This window comes from Anas platyrhynchos, chromosome 3, assembly GCF_047663525.1.
Source record: "Anas platyrhynchos isolate ZD024472 breed Pekin duck chromosome 3, IASCAAS_PekinDuck_T2T, whole genome shotgun sequence".
Classification (NCBI taxonomy): Eukaryota; Metazoa; Chordata; class Aves; order Anseriformes; family Anatidae; genus Anas; species Anas platyrhynchos.
In genome coordinates this window covers 182,708-196,716 of record NC_092589.1, presented here as the reverse complement: position 1 = coordinate 196,716, position 14,009 = coordinate 182,708, and positions in this window count along the sequence as shown.

The following is a 14,009-nucleotide window of genomic DNA, read 5'->3' as shown; positions in this document are numbered from 1 at the left end:
GTCTTTATTGCAGCGCTGGATGATGCACAGGGGATCTCTCCACCTATCGTGCATACCCAAGGCGGAAAGCAGTCTTGAATTTATACAATCAATCTCTCAATATTCTACAAGCGCCTATACATATGCATTACCTATCCCCGCCTTCCCTCGCTTCTCATGCTAATTAGCCTTTTGGCACCTTGCACCTGCGTAGAGCCTCGCAAGAATTGTGGGCAGGGGTCTTTGGGATGTGGGCAGGGGTCTTTGGGAGGAAGACCCCGAGTCTTCCTCACAGTGTACTTTTCACCTTTGGTCAGGAATCTGCTGAGCTGGCATGTTTCTTAATTGCAAGCGCTGGTTGTTGCTAATTCTTCCAGTTGTTGTATCTTTATAATGAATTCCAATGTCCAGTTTTGAGATTCATAGTCCTTCCATTTGTTTCTCTGTCTGTCTACCGCTTCCTTATCCTGAGTTGCAGCGTCTTGTTTCGAGATATACAGTCCTTGTCTGGGGATTGTCCTTGCCTCCCCAATGCCTCCCCAATGCCTCCTTAATCAAATACCACAAGGAGTTTCATAATTCCACAGATCAAACTATGACCTGAAGCATCATTTCAACTTCTACAGTAGTTTTCAAGGAAGAGTTTTGAAGTGCGGTAAAATATTGGAAGTAAATAACAGCCTGTTGCCCAAACCCTATTTATCTGAACACAATATTCCCTACTACATAGGCTACAGGAAAAATCCGCATGAAGGTAAAAGGAAGCAAAGCCTGCTGGCAAGTATTTGAAATTGTTTCCATTTGTGTCATGTATTAGCAAGAGCCATAGTCTTGAGAGAAGGCTTTCACTAATGTGTCAAGGAAGTAAGTAACCCCGTTACAAAAAGATCCCTCAATAATCCAACTTGCAACACCATCATGGCATGGATTGACAGCTCCCATAAATGACCCAGTTCCCAAACGTTCTGATCTGCATATCACTAGCAGGCTGTTAGTGCAACTCTCTGTGCAGTCTGCTCCAAGCAGTAAGAGTTGTGAACACAGCTCCTGCAGCCAAAAGTACCTGTTACTCAGATTCATGCATCACCAACAGAAGATGAGCATTATATACATGTACCATATAATTTTAAGGAAACATTATAGCAATGGTTATTTCTAGCAAGTAGTAATTTATTTATTTATTTATTTAGTGCTTTACTCATTTGTAGGTCATGCTTTTCTACAAACCATGTCAGCATACGTGAATGGATTATTTCAGATTTTTATATTAAAACAACAGATAAGACAAGTCGGTCCCACTAATGACATGGAACACTGCTTTAGCATGTCTGATGCAGCAATTTGTAAGTATACAGAGCTTACTCCACCCTAAAGACTTGATAAACAAAGAGACATTTAGAAAGCTAAACTGTGAAATGACTGAAACAAAAGGGTGTATTTCTAGCTTCAGTTCCCTAAAGCATTTAAGTACTTCTCAGAAACAGAAGACAGGACAATGCCCTGAAGAGCTTCAGTCTAGTTTTAGACATGATGTAACAAAGCTAACTATGATAAAAGTAACATATCCAGTGTTTCAGTAACACCGAATCCCTTTTCTATGTTACCCACCTTAACCCACACTGCAGGTCAAATAGCTCTACTGTAAGCACTGCTGTAAGCCCCCAACACACATGTTAAGAGGAGCGTAATGCACACCCAGAAACTCAGTTGGAGCATCAGCAGCTTCCTGGTCTGCGTACAGCTTTGTATACATGCATGAATTTACAGTTAACTGGCAAATGTTCAAACACCACAAAGAAATGAGCAGCACATCACAATTTAGGACTCTAGGCTGACATTAGGAGCAGACTTTCAAGCATTTGTGGAATAACCACATAGCTTTAAATACGGTGATCTACTGTTTCAAGGAAAATACGCTGAATAGCCCAAAAACACAACTCAGTTCCTCTTGAACCACTTCCATCTTCAACTAAACTAATAAAGCCACAGATTTCCAAGAACTTTGAAAAGAGCATCTTCCCACACGCTGTCTCCTTGTGTCTATTACTAACATGCTTATTTGCCACCATCTATCATCGAAACACATGCTCAGCTAACACCTAAAGTACTGACTGTACTAACTCACCACTGTGTCTCTTATTTTTTTCCTTCATCTTCTGAGATTTGATTTCCTCAAGTGTTTTTATTCCAAAATTCAGATTGCCCTCTGAAAATAGGAAACAGTTCATGAGACTGGCTTAGAGGCACTCACTGAGGACCACAGCTCCTCAGGCTTCTTAGCGCTCAGCAACTTTCTGAAGTATTTAGAATAAAGCGTGTCAACACTCCTCACAAGTGAAAGAGCCAGAGAACCAAGGGCATTTTGCCCCTCCTTTCATCCTTCAGGCTTAAAAATGTAGTTTTAATTTTAATCCATTTACACGATATTAGATCCCTCTATCGTTAGATATGGCTTATCAACAGTGGTTGCAAGGCTGCACGTGCAGCCATTTCAACTCCATGCTGTGGCCCTGTTTTGTTCTCCAAAAGTAAAGAAAAGGAGTTCACCTTTCTGACCCAATGGGCACATGATGGTATTCATGGCAGAAATGAGATCATGGAAATAACCGAGTCCATTCAGCACCCCTACATTTTGTTGTGTTTTTACACCACACTGCTTTTGAGTTAACTGTCAAGTTCTTCTGATTTATCCTACTAAGGTGCTGGAATACCTTGTTTAGTAGCAGTAGAACTGCCTTTGCGAGTGGAAATCACCCGTAATCCATTTTTGCCTTCCGCAGCTGGTTGCTGGACAGGAGTTTTAGTTTCTTTTTCCTCAGAAAGTTGGTCTGAAGGGGAAAAATCTATTCAGTTATGCATAGACAAGATTGTTCATGATTACGTAGCTCATGCAGTGACACTTCAGCCCATGCTTCATATAAAAAACTTTGTTGCTCTTTTGTTTTGTTTTGTTTTTTAAAGAGCTACATTGACCTGATGGACTCCTAAGTAGAATACACTAGGACAAAACATCTAGGACTCTCTAGATTCTCTCTGCAGCTTTAACTATTACACAACACATTGCTCTTCAGACAGAAAAAAGAAATTTCCTTCCTAGTTTCACATAGAACTTTACACAACAGACCAGCTAAAGCCAGGAGTGGTTCTAAGCTTTCCTCCAACGTTTCAGGTTCTGTCCACTGACTGCCGGACAAAGCCACCAGTGACCTGGCCACACTGCCTGCCCTATCGCTAGTCAGACCTCGGGTCATCTGTGATTTCTACATTCCTTTACAGCACAGATTCCTTCAAGAACCAAAGATCTACACAATCATTTACAGCACAAATTCCTTCCAAGAACCAAAACATGCTCACCATCATCATCTTCATCATCATCTGCAGCATTGATTACAACTGAAGGGTGTGTAGGGCTTGGGACATTTTCAGAGTTTTCCACTTTCATCACCCCCTTAGCTGTGGAGAGGGATTTGACTGGACAGAAAGTTTCTTTTGCTGCAGTGACATCTGAGCCACTTTCAAATCATCGTCCGCGGACTCAGGCGGACTTGGCAGTGTAGCTAGAGGAAGAGGAGGATCATCGGTAATATGGCAGTTTAAAACTTTGACCACAATTTAGCAAAGAGGTGGTAGGAAAGGCAGATAACCCGCATAGACAATGAATTCATCATCTCCTTTTGCCCATCCCATCACTGTTTACACCGTCAACAATGACTTCCCTTCGAACAGCAACACATCTCCCTACCACCCAGCAAAAGATGAAACAACAGGAAGCAAACTGCAAGGCAAACATCACACAAAGCCAAGAGAAGCTGAGCACGAAAGCAGAAAACAAACACCAGCAGTACACTCGGTGCAGTACACCTATGACTGCAGACCTTTTCCTGCACTCACAAATGAACAGTTACCTGATGGCCCCTACAGGATTGGCACCCACTAAGTAATACTCCAAATTAAGTCTTCAGCGCTTCAAGAAAAAGGACCTAAACTCACTCTTGCTTGGTGGGAAGAATTGTCCATCGATGTAACATCCCTTTGCATGATGAAAAGCACAGTTGGCTTTCTGACAGCCTCCCGGCTGCTTCTCCCAGTAGCAAGGAATCTCACTGCGCTTTTTCTGAAGACAGAAAGAAAGAAAAGCTCGTGATAACATGCACGTGAGGCTTGCAAAGAGATGCGCAGCTCCAGATCATGACAGCTGTCACAACACAGTGCTGAAACATCATTCCAAAGATCAGGTTCTCAGTTCAGTGGAGTATTTCTGGGCATATTCACAAAGTTTGCATAAGCTGCAACCACTATGCACATTTAGATTTGTCATCATTCAGTTAGAGAAGACAGGCACTCTCAGACACCAGTTGAGGGTGGGTTAAACTAATACACCTAGGATTATACTAGCATTATTCAGAGGGAAAAAGAACATCTGAAATTGCCTAGGTTAACCCTGTCTAGAACTACTTCTTGGAGACTTAGTTCTTCTGCACCTTTAACTTTCCCCACTTCCTACCCCAGGCAGCTAGAACAGCGTTATCGGAAGGACTGTGGGTCAGAAGAGACCTGAGAGTTCATTATCAAGCCTGCTCCCATGACGATAGAACAGCCTGTTTATTACCCCCCTGCTCCAGCAGGTTTTAGCAGTCTATTTAACAGCTATTCTGCATCTGTTGAGAAAACTGTCAGCATCTAATAAAAATATATATATATATATATCTTGCTAAGACACACCTAAGGCATTGATTTTATTTCCCTCTGCTTCCTCCCACCCCCTCTCTTGGTAACAGAAACCAGTATGATTTTGAAGCAAACGAATCTATCCTGCAAAAGCACAATCAGTACACCTACGGCACTGAAAAATGCTTTTGTTGATTGATTTTGAGAACACATCGTTAGGCACTCACGTCAATTTCCATGTGTCTGAATCGGCAGACGTTCCTGAAACAACGACCCTCCTGCCACAGCTTGCAGACCGTCTCATTGCCCAGAGCAGCTTCGCAGTGGCGGTAGGCACATTTGTCTCCCTGGAACCAAAAGGAAACCAACAAGGAAAACAGAGTACAGCCTCAAAAATGGCCATGCTGCTGCCTAATGTTGCTACAACTGAATTCAGAATCTATCTGGTTCTCAAGTTAACCAAAGACCAGCATGCTTCCTCCTCCTAATCTACTCCTTCCTGAAAAAAATGGGAAAAAAAAGCAAAGCAAAGGAAAGCCAGCCATACCTTGGTACAGGTAGAATAGAAATAGAAGTAGCAATCGTCTCCTTGTTTAGACATGCCGACGAGTTCTGCTAACAAGCTCGGCTTCTCTCCACAGGGACTTCCTCTGCTCTTGGAGAGAGCTGTCTTCACCCTTGCTTGGGCTGAAAGTCTTCTACTGGCTTGTGATCAGTGAAATCTTCTTTTTAAAAGTAACCCTAAAGAAAGTAACAAGTGAAAAATAATGAGGAACGAACAGTTTTCCAGCTTTCTTCAGTTAATCAAATCAAGTTATCAGTCTCTCAAAGAGAGCAAAGCCTTTTTCCCAAATTCTGGAAATACACACCAAGAAGTGGCATAAGCTTTGCCTTTGCTGAAGGAAGACAAATAACACAAAGAAAATCTGTCTAGTTTGTTTTACAGGCTTGTCTTTCTCAGTATGGAACAAACTGACCTCCCTGGTCTAACTTTGCAGTTGGCTATTCTGCCTTTGTCCTGGAGAGAAGAGCAAGAAAGGAACAAATCTATTTTTGCACTCCAAAAACGCGTTAGAGGAGGATTATCACACCTACCTAAGGGTACTTCCTTGTTTGTTTATAAAGCACCAAGTATTTCTCTTGGACAGTCTCTGTTGCTGGTCTGTTTTGTGCCTTCCATTTACAATAAAGATATTAAGATGCTTACCCCTTGTTTTTTGTTGTTTGTTTTTTGTTTTTTTTTCTAACGAACAGTGGAAGTGGAGAGTCGGATGACAAGCAAGAACAAACACTAGAAACTCCTTGTTCTGCCCCTGCTTTTTAATCACCCAGCATCACCCCGGCTGCAAAACAGCCTCTGCTGATTTACCTGCTTGTTAAAGCACCCCACAGGCTGCAAGTGCGGTGTGCTAGGTGTCAAGTTCTATTTCACGGTGCACAGGTAACCATTTGTCTTCCCACAGTCGAAGCACAGAACAGCCTCTTGCTAACAGAACTCATCCCTGCTGCTGCAAGAAACCTCATGGCCTGCAGGAAAACCTCAAGCTAAGAGTTCCAAAGCAAAAGCAGAAAACGCATGATTTGTACTCTTTATATTGGAGTGAATTCTAGCTGCTAAACGCTGCCTACATCTGAGGGCACGTGCTGAGGCTGGGGGGAAGGACACTCAACACCCACTGACAGCAGGAGTGCAAAGATGCCAGCCAAGAAGGCAAAGGTTAGAGCTGAACGCTGCCTCAGCTTCCTCCAGCAGCCAGCTGGGGGTCACCTTTCACCACGCGCTCTGAGACTCTGAGCCCTGAATTGGCAACATGACTATTTTTTTCCAATATTAAGCTTTTCATTAGTGCTTTTGGTTTGTTTGTGGGTATTTTTGTTTGCTTTTTTTGTCTTAGTTTCTGATTTTTATGGAGCAGTGACTTTAGCTGGAAAGAAGGGAGAAGCCAAGTATTTCTCAGTGAAGACGATAACAATTCTGTCTCTGTATTTGTAGAAAGAGACTGTTTGGCAGGTACAGGATACTTCACTGAGACTGTATTCTAGATAAACAGAAAACCTGACTGAAGAAATCTGTGTCCTTCCAGATTCCTGGGCATTTCAAGCGGTGACTCCTGAACGTTCTTGGGAAGAAGACCAACAACAGGTAAGTGATGAGAACACTGTACAAGTCCCTACAGAGACAGACTACATAGTTATTGTGGATCGCTATGAGCTCAAAGTATGTCTAATTTCAGCTTTTTTTTAATGCTCAAATAGGACATATTCCTGCGTCATGTAAAATTGCAAATTAAGCCCATTGTTCACCAATGCCAATTAAAACAATTAATTGGAAGGACATACAGATAGTGAAATAATTCAGCCTGTAATGCACTGTGACTGTTTAGTTTCCACACCTCATGGAGATTTCTGTAGGCTACCATTTGCTTCTGGTCATCTGTAGTTTAGGAGACAGATTCTTTGCCTAATGTTTAAGACAAAAGGCCTTGCTGAATTTTAAAATACCACACTGACAACCTGCTAGTACTATTATGGATATCATTTTAATGATTCATAATTCTTATGATGGGTTTGAGGGCTTTTATTTGGGGATTTTTTTTCATGCTTTGATGTATTAAGAACCTGAAAAGGATCTTTATTTCTTGCAGTGATGATATTAAACCTGAAGTTAGCAGGTTGACGTAAACTAGCTAGCCATGGAGAAGTGACTACTTTTCTGAAATTCCTTGAAAGTGCAGTATTAGAATTTCTTATATTGTGTGTGTGTGTGTATATATATATATATATACATGAGGGAGGCAGAGTTTGCTGATAAGATGATAAGCAGCATTATTTCCAGGGGGCAGCAGTATTTCCATTTGGTATGGCTGCTCCCTAAAGCTACATGCTTGCAGGCTCACACAGGTAATGGACAGCTGTGGCAGTGGAAGAAGGTGCTGCCACTAGCTTGTCACTGTTGCTGTGCCAGAGATTATCATCTCTGCATCTTTGGTAATAGAAATGACTGTGTGAGAGAGAGGTGATTGCTACAAGCAGTCGCTTTGCTATTTACCCACCCCTGAATTTAAAGGTAGGATTGAGCAAACTAATCCACCTTTGCTCTGGGCGTTTGAGCAATCTGTTCTGCCAGCAGAGTTGTAGGCATGGCACACGTGGGTAAAGGTAATCACCTAAGGGTGCTTCCTTTTCCAGCTGGCACAGCTGTATCTACAAGATCTGCAGCCTTTTTACAGTGCCCCGCGCTGCTGCAATGCTTCTCTAATGAAATGCAACAGTGGCTTTGCTGTGGCAGCAGCTGTCCTACAAAGAGGATCGTGTCATTCCCTGCTGCTTTGGGAGCAGTCGACTTGCAATTACAACCATTGATGTGATAGATTGGTTAGTAGTAAAAGATTGTCCGAAATTTGTAGAAAAGATTGTCCGAAAGTGAGTATGCGCACCTCTGGATAAATTCAGATATGAGGACGCATCTACATCTCTAAAAGAAAAAGGAGGGCAGGATAAAAAGAGAAAGGACTTAGAAGTCCTAACACCGCCCCCACTCTACATTCCACCGCCCGCACTAACAGCTCCTGTCCTTAATGGACTCCCCGAATTAGCTAATCCAGGAGAATCGGAATCGGATCATGAAACACAGGGGCCGGTAACCAGAAGCAGGGCAAGAAATCAGAAATCTGCTTTAAGGGAGGGATTATATCCCCTACGAGAAATAGTGATGGGGGGATCCCAGCCAGGAATGGAATATGTGGCCATCCCCATTAACTCTGGGGATGTCTGAGATTTTAAGAAAAGGACAGGAGGAGGGTAAGCGAGCTTTAATGGCAACTGGCATGTTTGCAGCTGCTGAGGAATAATTCTAACTGGAATAATAACTGTACATTGTATATTGTATATATATAAAAGCCCGGGCATTTTTGTTAAAGTACACTTTTATACATATGTTAATATGTAAATATGTAAATATAAGGACTGCCATTGAGGTGTATGTCTAAGGGAACAAAATTTGCCCAGGCATATTATCGGCTCATCAGGTTTAAATGTCCTCAGTGTAATTGTCAAGAGGCAGTTAATTTACAGTGGTCTGATTTTACTTGTGTATCTATATATTGTGGATTTTGGAGGGATTGGGATTGACTACTAAAGAGCTTCTAGGAAAACAGTGGAATATTGACCACTGTAGATTACAATAGGAAAAGTTCAAAGCAAAGAAATCCCGAGGAAAAGCCCTCTAGGATGTATACTAACACATTGGAGGGATATAGTGGGGTGAAAGGGTACAGAAAGTAAAAGAACTCTTATCAAATATTGTAATCAGTGGTGGCCACTTTATAAACTAGAGGATGGAGCAGAGTGGCCCCTAAATGGAACTATTAATTATAACACCATATTACAGTCAATGTTGTTTTTGTGGAAAGAAGAAAAATGGGATGAAATATGGTATATTGATTGATATGTTGTTTCAGTATCTTGGAGGGAAAAGGTATGGAATTAAGTTGGACTCTGACTGAGCCTTTGGTGCTGGTATTAGAAAAGTACAGGCTGGAGAAAGATAAAGGAAGTGTTAAAAGGGTTGCTGAAGGTGTTAAAGGTGTGGCATGCAGTATTTAACAGAGCTATTTGAAATTGAATGAGCAGGGAAAGGTGATGTAGGCATTATAAAAAGTAACAGTCTAGAAGTTTTGGTATATTTGCTGTGGTGTTTGTTCAGTTTCCCAAGCATTGGGGAGGGGGGAACAGCCTGCTCCACCAGGGGCCTCTCCAGCGGCCGCAGGGGGGCTTCGGCTCCAGCGCCTGGAGCGCCTCCTCCCCCTCCTTCTGCACTGACTTTGGTGTCTGCGGGAGGGTTTCTCGCTCTCCCAACTGCTGTTGAGCAGCAGGCTTTTGTTTGTTTCTTTGTTTGTTTTCGTGGATGTGCTCTCACAGAGGCACGGACTGTGTTGCTTATGGCTTGGCTCTGGGCAGCAGTGGGCCCCTTTGGGGCCAGATGAAATTGTCCCTTATCTATCACGGGGAGGTTTCTGGGTTTTTCTCACGGGGGCTGCCACTGCAGTTTCCCACCCCCACACCCATCACCCCCCCCCCCCCCCCAGAACCTTGCCATCAAACCCAATACACTGGAGCAGCTAAGTGATTACTGACTTGTAAAGTATCAGGGATTAAATTAACTAATGAAACCCTAAATGTGATGGGGGTAGAAGGGACTGGGATAACAGTGCCACTTTTGGGGAATACTAAGCTGAGACCAGGGGATAAAATGATCACTGGACAATTATTGTATGTATCCAAGGCAGGGACTAACTTGATGGGAAGGGATTTGATGATTAAATTGGGCATTCAAATAGTAAATTGTTAGACTGGAATAACAGTGTTATTAATGGAGTGCTCTCTGGCCCTGAGAGCAAACATACATGTATATTCACCTCTGACTGGAAAGACCCTGAAATGGGGGCAGAAGCAACAATATAGGTGGACAATTTTACCTCAGGGCTATACAGGGCCACCTATCTATTTGGGTAAATTCTAAAAAAAGATTTTGGAGCAATTACAACCTCCCAAGGAGGTATTAATGTTACAAATATGTGGATCATTTTAAGGAAAATCGATACTCCCTGATGGGAGAGAAATGCTGAATAAAGTGATAATGAGGCAAATATTAACTGTTTTACATCAGAAGAGTCATTGGGAGGTGCAAGCAATGTGTGATGTTGTTCTAAGAAAGCATGTCTGTGTAGGAATATATACTTTAGGGAAACACACATGCAGAGGATGTACTATATGTCAAAAGGTAAATAAAAAGGTCTTCTGTAACCCATCTAGAGGGGGACGGGAGCCAGGGCTTTGACCTTTCCTAAGTATACAGGTAGACTTTACTGAGTTACTTGTTTGTCCTAATTGACCACGTGACTGAATGGGTGTAAAGCTTTACTGCAAGGATTAAAGCAGGCCTTAGAGATTGAGTGGGATTTTCACAGCCCCTGGCACCCCTTCTCTTCTGGAAATGTAGAGCGAATGAATGGTGAAATTAAGAAACAACTAACAAAACTTATGCTGGAAACTAAGTCTTCTTGGGTAAAATGTTTACCCCTTGCACTGTTAAACATATGGACACAGCCCAGAACTGATGTAGGAATTTCTCCTTTTGAAATGCTGTATGGTATGCCCTATGACTTGGAATTGCCACTTGATCACCCTCAATTCTAATTAAGACTTGGAAAGAGACTTTTTTTAACACCACGATGGGGAAGGCCCCTATGTTGTTTTGCTTACTACAGAAACAGTCGTCCGGACTGCAGAGAAAGGATGGACACATGCCATCCGTGTTAAAGGACCCATCTGTGACAAGAAGTGGGAGATCGCTCCAGGAAACAAAGACCTGAAGCTCACATTGTGACGAACTCGATAGGTACCGTGGGTTAAGGTAGAGGCTCTCCCCTGAAGAACACTACTGCTGCCGAGAAGAACTAAAACCTCGTAGTTGGCTGCAACCCAACTGACGAGTGAGGCAGAGGAGTGAATAAGTGGGGAAAGAAATGGGCCTCAGCCATTCCTATCGGTATTTGGGGGTTCTCGCAGTGATTTCATCCTGCATAGTGACTCAACACCACCCCCACCAACCTTTTAATGGACTTTAAGTCGATTCGAAGATCAACAGGTTATTGCAACCCAGATAACATCGGGGGGGGGCCAAGCTTTACTTCTACACTATGTCAGCTGATCTCGAGGCCCTGATGCTGGGAATATATGGGATTTTATTTCTGCCCAAGTTCTAACCTGGGAAAGGGGTACTGTAAATGCCTGAATGTGTATTATTGTGCATACCGGGGGTGTGAAACCATTGCTACAGACTGGACACTCGGGGCTGGTCAGGATAAATTCTTACAAGTGGGATATGGGCTGCAAGGTTGTAACCGACAATTGGATCCTTGTTACAGGTGGCGAGGGCATGGTATAGGGTATACAGGAACCTTCCACGGAAATAAAGAAATTTGCAAGGTTCTGTATATAAATATAACAAACTCAGACGATACTAGCTGGGTACTAGGGAAAAATGTCAGATTTTACTAACATGGAACAGATAGGGGAGGACTCATACCAATAAAGAAGGAAAAACCCGAGACTTCCAAGGTAGTCGGGCCTAATAAAGAGTTATTAGGGGAAGGTTTGGTTGTCCAGACTGTAAAGATACCTGGGACTGCCCAACCTACTACAGTGTTTTCTAATAAGTCAACAGAGTTATCCTTACCCACACTGCTTCCAAGCATTGTGAAAAAAAAAAAAAAAAAAAAAAAGAAAGGGGTTGTACCCGAGAGTAGTATGTGGAAAGTTATAAATGCTAGTTTCCAGGTACTAAATCGAACTAATCTTGAGATAACTGAAGGGTGCTGGCTATGTGTAAGTGTTAAGCCCCCATATTATGAAGCTATAGGAGATATGGGGAGGTCTGAATATTCAAACGAGTCAAATCCTTCCAAGTGCAGTTGGGGTCAGGAAATTGGGATAACTTTGACTCAAGTTATGGGAAAAGGTAGATGTATCGGCACAGTTCCAAGAGATAAAAATGATCTGTGCCATGCCACTGAAAAAAAAAAAAAAAGTACCAAACACACAAATGATTAATTCCTGCAAATAACACTAGGTGGGTATGTTCATTGTTGAGAGTCACTCCTTGCCTATCTTTAAAATTGTTTAACACATCTCACAATTTTTGTGTACAGGTGGTCATTATACCAAGGATTCTATACCACACTGAAGAGTATATGTATACCCATCACACAGTGGCTGAATACCATCTGGTAAACATCATACTGGGGTGGTAAGAGATACAATGACTAAATTGCGGGAAGGATCAGAAAAACGCAAAAGGGAAAATGAGGCTCCTCAGAATTGGTATGAATCCTGGTTTAATTACTCACCTTAGCTTACTACACTGCTAACAACCATAGCGGGGCCCTTGTTGTTACTTATATTAACACTGACTTTTGGACCATGTATATTCAATCGAGTAATTGCAATTGTGAAAAGACAATTGGAAGCTGCTCATCTTATGCTTGTGTATGCTAAGTATGAATCTCTTGAGCAGGAGGAGGACGACGCAGAAACTTTGATGCTCAGCAAGAAAATATTGCAAAAATTCAATGAACAAAATATGTTAGAAAAAGAAAAAGGAGGGATTGTGATAAATTAGTAGGGGCTTGTTCATTGTCCTTGAGAATTTAAAGAATCTACTGAGGAGATAAGGTTTCACAACTCACAGCATTGTAACATGGGGACAAATGGGGAAGGGGGGTTGGGTAAACATCCTTGTTAAAACAAGGATTTTGTAAGATACCACCCACCCACCTCAAGACATCCTATTTTGCCCCCACCTGAACACAAGCACAACGCATGATCACCGGAGGAAGAATAACGACCCCCAACAACAGACTGCGCAGCCTCAGAACAAGTCTCGACAAGTCGACAAGTCGACAGGTCAAGTCTCGACAAGCCAGAACTTGAATGCTCTAAAACAGCGACACTGGAAAGGGGAAGTTGCGTGCTGTGGTGGAGCGGAGACTCCCCAGCCACCCAGCACTGTTTTGCTTGTGTCTGCTTACTTGATTAATAAAATAATTTCAATAGACCAGAAAATTGTGTGGTCTAACTTATAACATTAGGGGTGGCAGCTTTTTCCAAGACTGACCTACGCCTGGCACCTAATCTGCGTTTCAGTAGACGTACAGAAGGGAACAAAGAGCTGTGTTGTTAGCACTGTATTTAAAAAGCTACCGTGAAGAAGATGCCTGTGTTGAGCGGACAACAGGAAGCTTTCATTGCATCTCCAGGCAAAGGAGAGGAAAAAAACATATCACTGAGGCAAAAATGTGTTTCTTCTTATCCACTTCAAGACGATGTTGAAAACCTGGTATCCTAAATGCATCTTTACCTATGGAACCACAGTCAGCTCATTGCATTGCAACTGGAAAATTTCATACTTAAAAGGGAATGACAGGCAACGAGGAAGCAGGAGCGTTCCTGGCATCAAAACTTTTGCTCTTCGAAGTTTTGGGCAAACTTCTCCCCGTTATTAGTCGGGAGAGAAGAAGACCTTCACAGTTAAATATATATAAAGGCGTAAATCTCGGTTGTACATGAACAGCTGTCACAACTAAGGGTTCCCAGAAGCCCCATTCTGTTTTTTCTGACTTGGGGAAAAGATCAACTTTTAGCGTCTGAGGTAAAAACATTGCTAAAAGCAGCGGTATGTGGAAACACAGCGTATTGAAGAGAAGTACGTAGTGGGAGTTAAAACGTAGACTAAGATATCTGGACACGTACTGAAGGAAGAGCTCCTCTTTATTCAACTTGGAGGTGGAAAAAAAGGGGGT